The sequence below is a fragment of the Pinus tabuliformis genome, chromosome 3_2 (genome assembly GCF_031772625.1).
Source record: "Pinus tabuliformis cultivar Carrire ecotype Pingquan chromosome 3_2, CPIR1, whole genome shotgun sequence".
In the NCBI taxonomy this organism is placed as follows: Eukaryota; Viridiplantae; Streptophyta; class Pinopsida; order Pinales; family Pinaceae; genus Pinus; species Pinus tabuliformis.
The window spans coordinates 391,462,999-391,475,167 of record NC_142302.1 but is presented as its reverse complement, the minus strand read 5'-3'; the positions used below and the strand labels follow the sequence as shown (position 1 = coordinate 391,475,167).

The 12,169-nt window shown below is 37.8% G+C and overlaps 1 protein-coding gene and 1 long non-coding RNA gene across 3 annotated transcripts in view; both read left to right on the top strand.

Annotated features, from left to right (window-relative positions):
• The window catches only part of DRL1 (KTI12-like, chromatin associated protein), a 226,785-nt gene that overhangs the window by 152,529 nt on the left and 62,087 nt on the right, over positions 1-12,169 (top strand). The gene's annotated exons all lie outside the window — the stretch shown is intronic.
• On the top strand, positions 6,876-7,595 carry LOC149181044 (uncharacterized). The gene is made up of 2 exons (XR_016257509.1): positions 6,876-7,075; positions 7,194-7,595. It is a non-coding gene; the product is annotated as an uncharacterized LOC149181044 (long non-coding RNA).

Here is a 12,169-nt window from a genome sequence, read left to right as displayed (position 1 = left end):
TTGTGAGATTTCACCATCCATGTGAGGAGGGAATCTGCAGGAAGGTCCACCATTCAGCTACTCATGTTTGTAGTATTTTGGGTTCAATGAGTGAGCCAAACAATGTAAAGGTGTGCAATTCTTGTCCCATCTATTGACAAGAATATCTTGTATAGTACCATAGAAGGCCTTTGGTGATGTCTCATACTCGGGGCACTCACTCTGTAGAATAATGCTCCTCACGGACTCAATCATGGAATCCCATACCTCATAAACCTCTCTTAGGATGGGTTTGTCTGTATCTGCAAATTGAAGCAAAGAAATGATAGGGTCCATGATCTGAATAATTAGATCTACCCTCTCCCACCAAGCATCATCTAGCACTGTGTCCTTCACTCTTTTAGAGGCTACTTGATCTGTGTTTCTCCAAAAAGACCAAAACTCAGAAATAACCATGGCCCCAAGAGCGGTCTTGACCTCCCTCAACCTCTTCAACATCATGAATGAAGAGGCAAACTGTGTATCAACAATCTTCAACAATCATAGATTGTTGTACTCCTTGTAGATAGTGAGGGCATTTGTATGATTTTGCACAAAGTTATGGATATGTCGTGCATCCTCAATAATGTTACCAATCCAAAACACATCAGAAGCAATGGATTTCAGTGCTAAGTTCAATGAATGGACAAAGCAGGGTGTCCAAAACACTTGTGGATATTTAGCTTCCACAATCATGCCAGTAGCCTTGCAAACAGGTGCATTATCTGTAATGATTTGCACACAAGAATCAACACCTATATCTTTAATAACTTTAATAAATAACGCACCCATAAATTGTGCATCCTTGTATTCTCCAAGTGTATCCACTGCTTTCAAGAAAACTGGACCATTCAAGGAAGACAACATGAAGTTGATGATTGGGTGTCGTGCTGGATCTGTCCATCCATCAGAAACAATGTTAACCCCAAATGTTGGCCATGATGCTTTAATAGGCTCAAGCATTTTTTGCACCTCTTTTTTTGCCTTCGTCAACAATGTGGTTCTAAGCTTCTCTGAACTAGGAGGCACATACCATGATGGAGATCTGTGGGTTAGAGCTCGACACATCTCAATAAATAGAGGTGAGCGTGCAACATTAAATGAGATGAAGTTTTGATAGAAAAAGAAGGCAACGGTGAGATCAAGTTCTTCCCGTTTCTCTTTTTGAAAAATCTTGTCCATTTGACCAAGTGAAATTGCTCTTCTTTTTGCTGCTTGTCCCCCAATAGAACTCTCAAATGGAAATTTGGTGGTGCCTTTCCTCCAAAATGGAAGGGGGTCTTCATTCTTGGTTTTTCTTGATTTTGCAGCCACATTTGCCATACCAACAATGAACTCCTTTTCCATTTCTTTCCTCTTTTGTAAAGGAACAGCTTTACAAGCTCCAATTCCACAACCTGGTAAAGCCAACAAATGGTCTTTCACACGGTAATATGTGTTTTTGAAAGAAATGTGGCAAAAGTTGCATCTCCATTGCACATTGCCTCCTCCCTTCCCCTTGGTGCTTGCCCCATCCTCTCTTGTGACATATTTCCACAAGGGATAATTCTCAATGTTGTCTTTAGCTCCTCCTCTTCCCTCAACATTACTTGCAGCAGACTCTAATGATATTGTGGGAGGAGGGGCATCTCCAATGGAGACATTCTTCCCCTTCCTTTGCCCCCTAACTGTTGCCCTTGATTGAGCCATGAATACTGTAAAAAAAAAAAAAAAACAAAACATGCACAAATTTGTAAAAAAAATTCATATACAAACCGCTGTAATAGAAATGCAAAAATATAGAGATGAAATGCACTTACCTGGTGCTTGAATCTCCTTGCCGAATGCTCCACACCATTAGCTCCTTGCTCCAAACCCTTAGCTCCTTGCCCACAACTCAATGTATGCAAAACTGAAAGAGAGAAATGGTAAATGACTGATAGAACAACACGATTTTATGCTCGCGGGTTTCCCTATTTTGGGATTCGAATCCCAAAATCGTGACACGTTGTGCGCTAATGTGACACGTGCGGAATTCGATCGTGTCACTTTAGGACACAACATGTCACGTTCTAGGATTCGAATCACCATCGAATCGTGTCCGATTCGTGGGATTCGGACACGCAGGCCATTTCCAGCAGATCCGGTTTCATAGATACCAATTTAGTTAGATATTGTTCAAGAAAGAATTATTGCATCATTGGTTTCATTTGTTGAATAAATCCTTTGTTCCCAATAGCAAGGGAAACCTCAATTGTTATAATATTTGGATGGTAAGCAATTCGATAGTAGCTCAAAATGATCTCATAAAAAGTATACAAAGGTATGAAGCTTACTTACTAGTAGAGAAAATAATTTATCATGCACTTTTCAAATGTGATCCAAACATTTCATGATAATACCATAAACAACACAAAATGTATTTGTTGTTTAGACCATTAAAACAAGTTTCTGAATGATTGTTGTGTAATGCCAAATTTGTTTGTGTCAAGTGGACTTGATTATCTTCCGAAAAATAGTAAACAAAATTGTTAGTGCAAGTGTGATTTGAAGGGTAACCCGTTTTCAAAATACACCATAGATCATTCATGCAAGTGTCAAAATGTTGTATGTTTGAAATATTCATGCTTGAACCATTAATAGGTTATGATCCAGATCAAATAAATTCCAAATATAGTAAAATGATGTTAATGAAATTTAATCTTTAAGGTTTTAACTTCTGCTGTGGTGAAAGTAATAAAATGACCTGTGTTATCTTTAATGTGGTGTCAACAATACATTTTTACGAACTTTTGCCAAACAACAAGTACTTATTATATGCTGAGTCAGTTTTCCGTTTGTTCAAATTACAAGTGATCGCTAATGAATTTTAACCCTTGAGAGAAACCCAAAAAGTAAATCGCTGTGGTATTGTGTTCAGAACAGTGAAACAGGAATCGGCGATTTTGCCGATTAATTGCGATTCCAACTCTGCTTGGCCATGAAACGATCCGAACCGAATCTTTGCGAGTCAAATCACGTTGACCGAGTTTGACTCGTGGTGAACGCGAGTTTGACTTGGAAAGATTCGGTTCGGATCGTTTCATGGCCGAGCAGAGTTGGAATCGCGATTAATCGGCAAAATCGCTGATTCCTGTTTCACTGTTCTGAACACAATACCACAAAGATTTACTTTTTGGGTTTAGTATCACGATTATTCCGATTCTGCGTTTTTTTTCGAGTCCCGCCAATTATGGGTTTAGGTTTATCGGGTTTTGGGTTTCAGATTGTCGTTTTATAACTTTATCGATTACGTGGTAGAGCTGTTTCAAAGTCCTGAGTCTAGACTCCAGACACCGCAGAGTCGACACCGCTGCAGAGCCGCAGAGGCATTCCATACACCGCAGAGCGTGATTGTTGATTGACACGGTTACACTGCAAAGCCACAAAGCTGCATTCGACGCCGCAAAGCCGGATTGTTGAGATATACTTGCGTGAGCCTTGAGGTAACCCCTCTCTCTATATATATAATGATGTCTGAGATATAGATGTGATACTGTGATGCGATACAGCAGAGAAGAATAGAGATGCTAATGCCATATATATAACTGTGATGTCATACTCGAGTGCCTAGTCCATCCATACATATAACTGCGATGGCATACAACAATAATGCCTGCCATATATGTATCTGTGATTCCATACATCTGAGATGCGTAGACCACCATATTCTATAGAGTCATGACAAGCCATGAAACACAAAGATGCAGATCATGTGATACAGAGGATGGCATACAGAGTTGATATATAACGCAGAGTTAATCCATACAACTATGACCAACTATAACGCAGAGAGATGACAGACATGACCATATCGCAGAGATGCCATGCCATATCGCAGAGATGACATAACCATATCGCAAAGATGCCATGCCTGCCATATATGTATTGACAGTAGTACTAAGGTGCAACATCCTATAGGTATCAAGCTATTTTCCAACTTTGATATTTATTTATCCAACTCTGATATTTATTTATCCTTATTTTATTTAGTTTGAGAAACAAATTGCGCTGTTTTCCAACTCTAATATGAAGCATATCAGATCTATTTCAAATCCACGTCTAATGAGGTAGCTTACTCCCTAAGCTACGTTCTTGGGATATGCACATGGAGGACCAACATATGTATTATGGAGGTTGCTCACACCTCAGGCTAAGTCAAATTCACCTGTGAAGACTTTCTGTTATTTTAATTTTTGCATGATCAATAACCAAGCTTGAAAATTACTTATTCCAAGCACCTTTTTCGAGATTTAATGAGAGATAAGTCAACCTTAGAGGAGGGTGCTACTAATACTGCTGTTGGTGTGATGGAGAGCACAGTTTTTGGATCTCTTTTGCATAAGATAGGGTGTTGACTGTTGAGTATGTTTGCTTGGTAAGGACTTAAGGAGATGCACTTCTTAAGGAATTTTCAAGTAGTTAATGTGCCATTTTTTGGTCTGCTTCGCATGTCATCTGTGCCGCTGTTATGATTTTCTCAACCAGCAAAACTTAAAAGGCAATACTGCACTTTGGCCTTTCAGCATGACATGGCACTTTCTTGGTGTGCTTTTGTGCCAATTTTTAGAGCTGTGTTGTGCTCCATTGAATAAAACCAGGGTTTTGCATGTTTTCTGGTTTTATTGAAAGGCAACATTTCTATATGTTTACTGACATCTGTCTTCATTTAATTTTTTAAATTTCTAGCATATTTTAAATTTTTGGATCCTTTTTAAATTTGACTTTTTGTTGTCTTTCACAGGAGCCACAAATTGAATAGAAGCCACGACTCCAAATCTTAACAGAAGCCACAAATTAAACACAAGTTCAAAGCAACAACAATGCCGAGAGAGAAGGATTTTGCTTGGGCTTATTGTGACAAGATTCCCGGAGACCCTAAGCTCCTTTGTAAATTTTGCAAAAAGGAATGTAGTGGAGGCATTTATAGATTCAAGTTCCACCTTGCACAAATACCTGGCCATGATATAGGTCTTTGTAGCAAGGTTGACGATAATGTCAAATACCAAGCAGCCTTGGCCCTTGAGATGTTAGATCAGCATAATGAGAAGAAAGCAAAGCAAAATACTGAAATAGGAACTCTTGGAGTTGATAGTTTTTCTACCACTAGCCCCATGTCACCTCACTCTGTTGAATCCTCAATGCCGTTCCCAAGTTTTCCACACATGCCTCCAAGGCCAAGTCAAACTCAAAGCCATACGAGTCCTTCAACTCCTTCCTTCAACACTGGAGGTGGAAACATAAACACCTTTTTTGCTCCCTGCACAAAACCCAGTTCCCAACATACCTTGGATGCCACTGGTTGGAAAAAAAATATCCATAGTTAGGCAAGGAAGGCCATTGCTAACTTTTGGTACTATTCTGACATACCTTTCCACTATGCCAGAAGTCCTTATTGGCAAGCTATGATTGATGCAATTGCTATTGCAGGTCCAGGGTTCAAAGCCCCTACATCAGAGAGCCTTAGGACAGATATGTTGTTAGAGAGTGTTGAAGATGTCATGCTTGTGCTAGCTGAGTTTCGTTCATCATGGGTAGAAACAGGGTGCACCATCATGAGTGATGGATGGACAGATCAGAGGAATAGAACTTTAATAAATTTCCTTGTATCTTGTCCCGCAGGCACAATGTTTCTCAAATCAGTGGATGCTTCAGACAAGGTTAAGACTGCCCAACTTATCTGTGAAATGATGGAGGAAGTCGTTCAAGAAGTGGGAGAAGAACATGTTGTACAAATTGTCACCGATAATGCAGCTAATTATATGGCTGCTGGTAGACTTTTTGAGATTAGGCACCCCACTATTTTTTGGACCTCTTGTGCTGCCCATTGCATAGATTTAATGCTTGAGGACATTGGTAAGCTTCATTGGATACATGAGGTTGTGGAGAAGGCAAAATCCATAACCAAATACCTATACAACCACACTATTGTCCTAAACGCTATGAGAAAATACATTGAAGGTAAAGAAATTGTTCGACCTGCAGTGACTAGATTTGCAACAAATTTCATATCTTTGCAATCTGTGGTTGAGCAAAAGATAAATCTGAAGAGGATGTTCTTGCGACCTGAGTAGATGGGATCTAAACATTCCAAGACCCTTGAAGGCATCGAAATTGCTGCACTTGTGTTTAATGATGGTTTCTGGAAAGATGCCGAAGAGATTATTGCTGTGACGGAGTCCCTTGTTAGAGTTCTCAGGTACTTCAAGTCTTTTAACTTTTTCATTTTTTAAATTTCATTTCAAGCTTCTTTTTATTTACAATGTTTCATATTTCTTTAAATTTGAATGTTTGAACTTTCAGGATGGTTGATGGTGACAAACCCGCTATGGGTTACATTTATGAGGTGACGGATCTCGCAAGGGAGGCCATCAAAAGAAGATATGGGGATGATGAGACAAAGTATATGTCTCTTTGGGACATTATAGATGCACGTTGGGATAGGCAATTGCATTCCCCTTTACATGCTGCTGGGTACTTTTTAAACCCACAATATTTTTATGATAAGAGCAAATTTAATGAGGATGGGGAGGTTGGCAGAGGACTTATGACATGCGTGGAAAGGTGCTTGCCTGATCCAGAACATCAAAGTCGTGTCTTTTCCCAACTACAAGATTATAGTGCACTATCTAAATTGTTTGCCTATACCAGTGCTATAAGACAAAGGTCTAAGATGTTGCCAGGTACCCAGCTTGAAAGCTTCATCAATTCATTAAATTTGTTTAAACTTTATTTTGTATGTTAAATGTTTTATTAAATTTTCTTTTCTTTTTAAGTTTTTACTATTTAGTACTTCTACTCACAAACCCTTACCACTTGCTAGGTCTTTGGTGGCAAAACTTTGGTAGTGATACGCTAGATTTGAAGAGATTTTCCATTCGAATCTTAAACCAAGCATGCGGTGCTTCAGGTTGTGAACGCAACTGGAGCATGTTTGAGAAAATACATTCTAAGAAGCGCAACCGATTGACACAAAAACGCTTGAATGACCTTGTATGTGTCCATTACAATCTATGACTTCGCAACAAACAAATACTAGGTGAGACTCGAGAGCTTGAATTTGAAGGTTTCATAATCTAGTTTGTACTTTAAAGTTCAAACTTCAAACTTCAAAGTGAAACTTTAATTCACATTTCAATGTCTCATGATAATGACAGATATGGATCATTCACCAATCGACCTTGAAGAGATAGATTTGCAAGCTACAAATGCGGCAGACTGGGTTCAATTAGATGAGCCTCCTCTTTTAAGCCTTCATGACTTGGAGAACTTTGAAAGTCAAGCAAGCGAAGGAGTGGAAGGAATCGCTTCTATTTCTCACTCTTAAGAGTCTTAGACTCTTAGTTGCTGGTTTTTTTCTGATTAGTATGCAGTTTTTTGTAAACTTTTAGAAGCATATGCTTCTAAGGACTCAAGACTCAGTGCTTTGGATCATGTTTGGACTCATAACATATATGAGATACTTATTTATTTATGATATTTTGGACATCTATTGATATTATGCATTGTTTGGACATGCCTTTACCCAATATTAATGAAAAATGGTTTTTTTAATTCAATATATGTGTATATTTTTATTTAATGAATTCAACGATTTTTTGCCAATTTTTTCCCGATCCGATTAAAACTCTTCGCTCTTTTGCCTCGCCGATTTATTGCCGATTCCGAGTCTGGTAACATTGGTTCAGAATATGATACCCTGAATCCACATTTAAAATTTGAGTTTCAAACCAATTTAATGATCTGTTTCAAATGCCCCATATGATAAAATGAGAAAATTTTCAAAATGTGCAAATTCCAGAAAATCAACAGTGAATCAAGCAACAATTTTGGACTTGCCAGAACTTGTGTACCTGAAGAATTATGCACTTGAAAAAAAAATGTGGAATTTAATATCTGATTTTCCTCCTTTGTGAGAAAATTTTCAAAATGTGCAAATTCCAGAAAATCAACAGTGAATCAAGCAACGATTTTGGACTTGCCAGAACTTGTGTACCTGAAGAATTATGCACTTGAAAAAAAAATGTGGAATTTAATATCTGATTTTCCGCCTTTGTGAGAAAATTTTCAAAATGTGCAAATTCCAGAAAATCAACAGTGAATCAAGCAACGATTTTGGACTTGCCAGAACTTGTGTACCTGAAGAATTATGCAACTGAAAAAAAACTGTGGAATTTAATATCTGATTTTCCCCCTTTGTGTGGTAATTTGCGTATCTTCCTGGGATCCGAATCTGATTCGTTTTTCCTTTACATTTTTCTTAGTTTTTAAAATTTTTATTTAGTTTTGTTTTGACTTTCTTTTTCTTGTTTTGTATATTTTTTGGTTTGTTTGTTTATTTTTTATCTTTTAAATAAATCCTAAACTAGTGTTTAACTAAAAAATAAAAATAAAAATCTAATATAAACTTTATAAATTTAAAATCTAATTTAAAAACTACCCTAAATATAATCCAAAAAAATAAAAATTTGATTCAAAATTTATCATTAAACTAGATTTCTCTACCCTTTTTTCTTAAAATCAGACTTGACTCTAATATTTAGGCTATCTATAAAATTAAAATAAAATTTGAAAGTTAACTAAACAAAAAAATCCCTGAGTTAAAAAGAAAAAAAAGCTGAATTTAAATCTATAAAAAATGAGAAAAAATAGTTACATGAACCTAATCTTACCTAAAATTAATTAAATTAAACCTAAAAATCCTAAGAAATTTTAGATTGTTGGGAAAATATTGTGCGTAGCTGATCAGAAGACGTTAAATGAAACTCCTGCAAATATGTGCAGGGATCATCCTTCTTTATGCTCTTGTAAAAATTATTGTGCTGCAATTTTCCTCTATGTAAAAGATGGAAGAAAACTAACAACCCGAAACAAGTAGAAAAATCCTTCTCCCAGCGAGTTACTACCTTGATTGCTTAAGGTGTTGAACCTTTTCATTAAATTCATACACCAGATGACCAAAATAGTTTTTTGTATTATCTGCAAATTTGTCAAATGAGGTAGAGTGCCTTTTATGGGACAAGGAGGGCCCCAATCCGTCAACTACAATTCCATGTGCTTTCGAAAACCATGGGAAGGTACAAGTGGTTTCCTAACTAAAGTTTGTCCACTTTGATGAGGTCAAAAGTAAAATAATTAAAAGTGGACAAAATATCTGTACCCCTTTGCTATAGAAGAACAATTATACTTATAAAGTGGTCAAAGCACTTTTGAAGCTTCTCGAAATCTAACAATTGAAGCTGACTTTGCTTGTTTGACTAATATAATGTCCCTTTTTTTGGGCATTGGGAACGTAGAGCATCTCAATAGCCTAGGCTACTGATTAAAATTTATTGTGGATTATGAGGGAATTAATTGATTAAAAGTGACTAAGAAAAAAGAATATTATAAAGTCACTTTACTAAAAGAAAAGGTGACCCATGGTATTCTGATAAGCCATTGTAATAAAAGAGAAGTAAGAGCTCATTCGTGTATATGTGTGGATGATTTGGTTAATTGATTTTGTGGCCTCATTGAACTTTGAATGGTGGTTGGTAACCCTAGTGTAGATCTTTGTTTGGCGTGAGACTATCCTCCCTACGGATATTACAGTAAAACTAGTTTCAGTGGGGAAACATCCACGCTAGCTAGTCTAAAGGGGGAAATCATTTCAGATTCTTCATTGGCACTTAACGGAGGAAAGAGGATCTAATTGCAACAGTTTCTACGAGTACCGTGGCCATATATTAACAGCAATTCACATCACCATCAACCAGCTAGGTTTCTAGTAAATCAATTTCTGCATTTAGAAGAGACCATTGCCAACATGTAACTTCTTAATATAATTAATAAAATGACTGGCTGAATCTGTTGCTTCCTATTTCTGCCTATGTTATGATGATTGATCTATTTCATTAGCACATATATTTTCCTGTGGCATTTATGAATAGAGCGTTTGGAAGAATTGATTTACCGTTATATTTCATTGTTTTCTGATTGTTTTGCTGGTTATTTGCCATTAAGCCTTCATATTTATTTATTAGCAAAGTACTTCCTAAAATTATGAGTTAATAAAATGAAATGGATATTACAACCAACTAGTCCAATTTTACATGATTTTTTTTCCCAAATATGAACACGGAGAATGGAAATATACCTCATGTATGTGTTAGCAAAACTTTGTACATTTAGAAATAATTCTCCAAATAATGTTGATGTTGACATTTGGAGATGATGAAACACCATGTAGTTATCTGTATTGGTTGATATGATTGCTAATTAATGAATGAATTGAATTGATTCATGAGAAAAATGAAGCTCAATAATAATACAAAGATATTTACAGTAATAGAAACATCAAGTTTCTATTAGGAAATAGAGACAACCAGTTTCATCTAAGAAACTGCTAAAAAGATAAAAATAGCAACAGCTAATAAGAATGAGCATTAAACATTAAATAGTATAATTCTAAATTCTAATACCCTCCCTTAATGCTCAATCTATTTACAACACCAATAGACCCTCTGAATTTTACAAACTTATCAGGACCAAGAGGCTTGGTGAAGATGTCTGCGGGCTGCTCTGTTGTGGGAACATATCGCAACTGAACGGATCCGTCTTCAACAAGCTGGTGAATGTAGTGGCAATGGGTTTCAACATGCTTTGTTCGTTCATGAAAGACTGGATTCTTGGCAAGTTTGAGCACTCCCTGATTATCACAAAACAAGGGAGTAGGACCTGTCTGGGAAACATGCATATCCGCAAGCATACGTCGAAGCCAAACTGCCTCACAGGATGCCTTAACTGCTCCCTGATACTCTGCTAATGTTGAGGAGAGAGCCATTGCCTGCTGCTTCTTATTAGTCCAGGTGACAGCACCGGATCCTAGACTAAACACATACCCAGCTGTAGATTTACAGTCATCAACCGAACCGGCCCAGTCAGAATCTGTGTAACCACTGAGTATAGGATCGAAACTTCGAGTGTATAGGAGTCCATAATCAGGAGTGCCATGCACATATTGTAGCACACGCTTTGCTGCTATCCAATGATCAGCCTTAGGCGCTGACATGAAGCGGGTAATGTAGCTCACTGCAAAACTGATGTCAGGTCTAGTGGCAGTAAGGTAGATGAGGCTGCCTACTAATTGCCTGAATAAAGTTTCATCCACAAGGGGGGAGGATGACTGAGCTGAAAGTTTGAGCCCTGGTTCCATAGGGGTCATGGCCGGTTTGCAATCCTGCATTCTGAATCTTTCCACAAGATTTTTGGCATACTTGGACTGAGAGAGAAAGATGTTGTTCTCAGTCTGCCAGACTTCAACCCCCAGACAGTAATGAAGAAGTCCCAAGTCTGTCATATCAAAGGTGCTGCATAAGTCTTGTTTGATCCCATGAATCAAATGTGCAGAGCTACCAGTAATGATAAGGTCATCCACATAGACAACCACAAACAAAATATCATCACCAGTATGCTTGATATACAGGTTTGCATCAGATGGGCTCCGCTGAAAGCCATGATCTGTCAGGTACTGATCAATTTTCATGTACCAAGCCCGAGGAGCTTGTTTCAATCCATAGAGAGCTTTAGCTAATCTAAACACTTTCTGTTCTTGTCCGGCAACCTTGAATCCCGGAGGCTGCGTCATGTAGACTTCTTCCTGTAAGTCACCATTTAGGAAAGCACTCTTTACATCCATCTGATGAACTTTCCAATTGAACTGAGCTGCTAGGGCAAGGACAAGCCATATGGTACTCATCTTGGCTGTAGGAGCAAAAGTCTCCTCATAGTCGATGCCTTCCTTCTATGAGAACCCTCGAGCCACAAGACGAGCTTTATACTTGTCTAGGGTTTTGTCAGCTTTGTATTTCACTTTATACACCCATTTGCAGCTGATGGGCTTTTTCCTTGCAGGAAGATCAGAAAGGGTCCACGTGTGATTCTTCTGAAGACTCTGGAATTCAACTTCCATATCCTGTTCCCACTCAGATGTACCCTTAGCCTCTGAATAGGTTTGAGGCTCAAAAATACTGTGTAGGTTAGCCATAAGAGCAAAATTTACTGTAGACAGCTGTGTGCTCTTATGTCTAGAAGTTCTACCTTCAAGGAGCTCATCATCCCGGAGATCACCAATGGTTTTAGCCCACCATTTAGG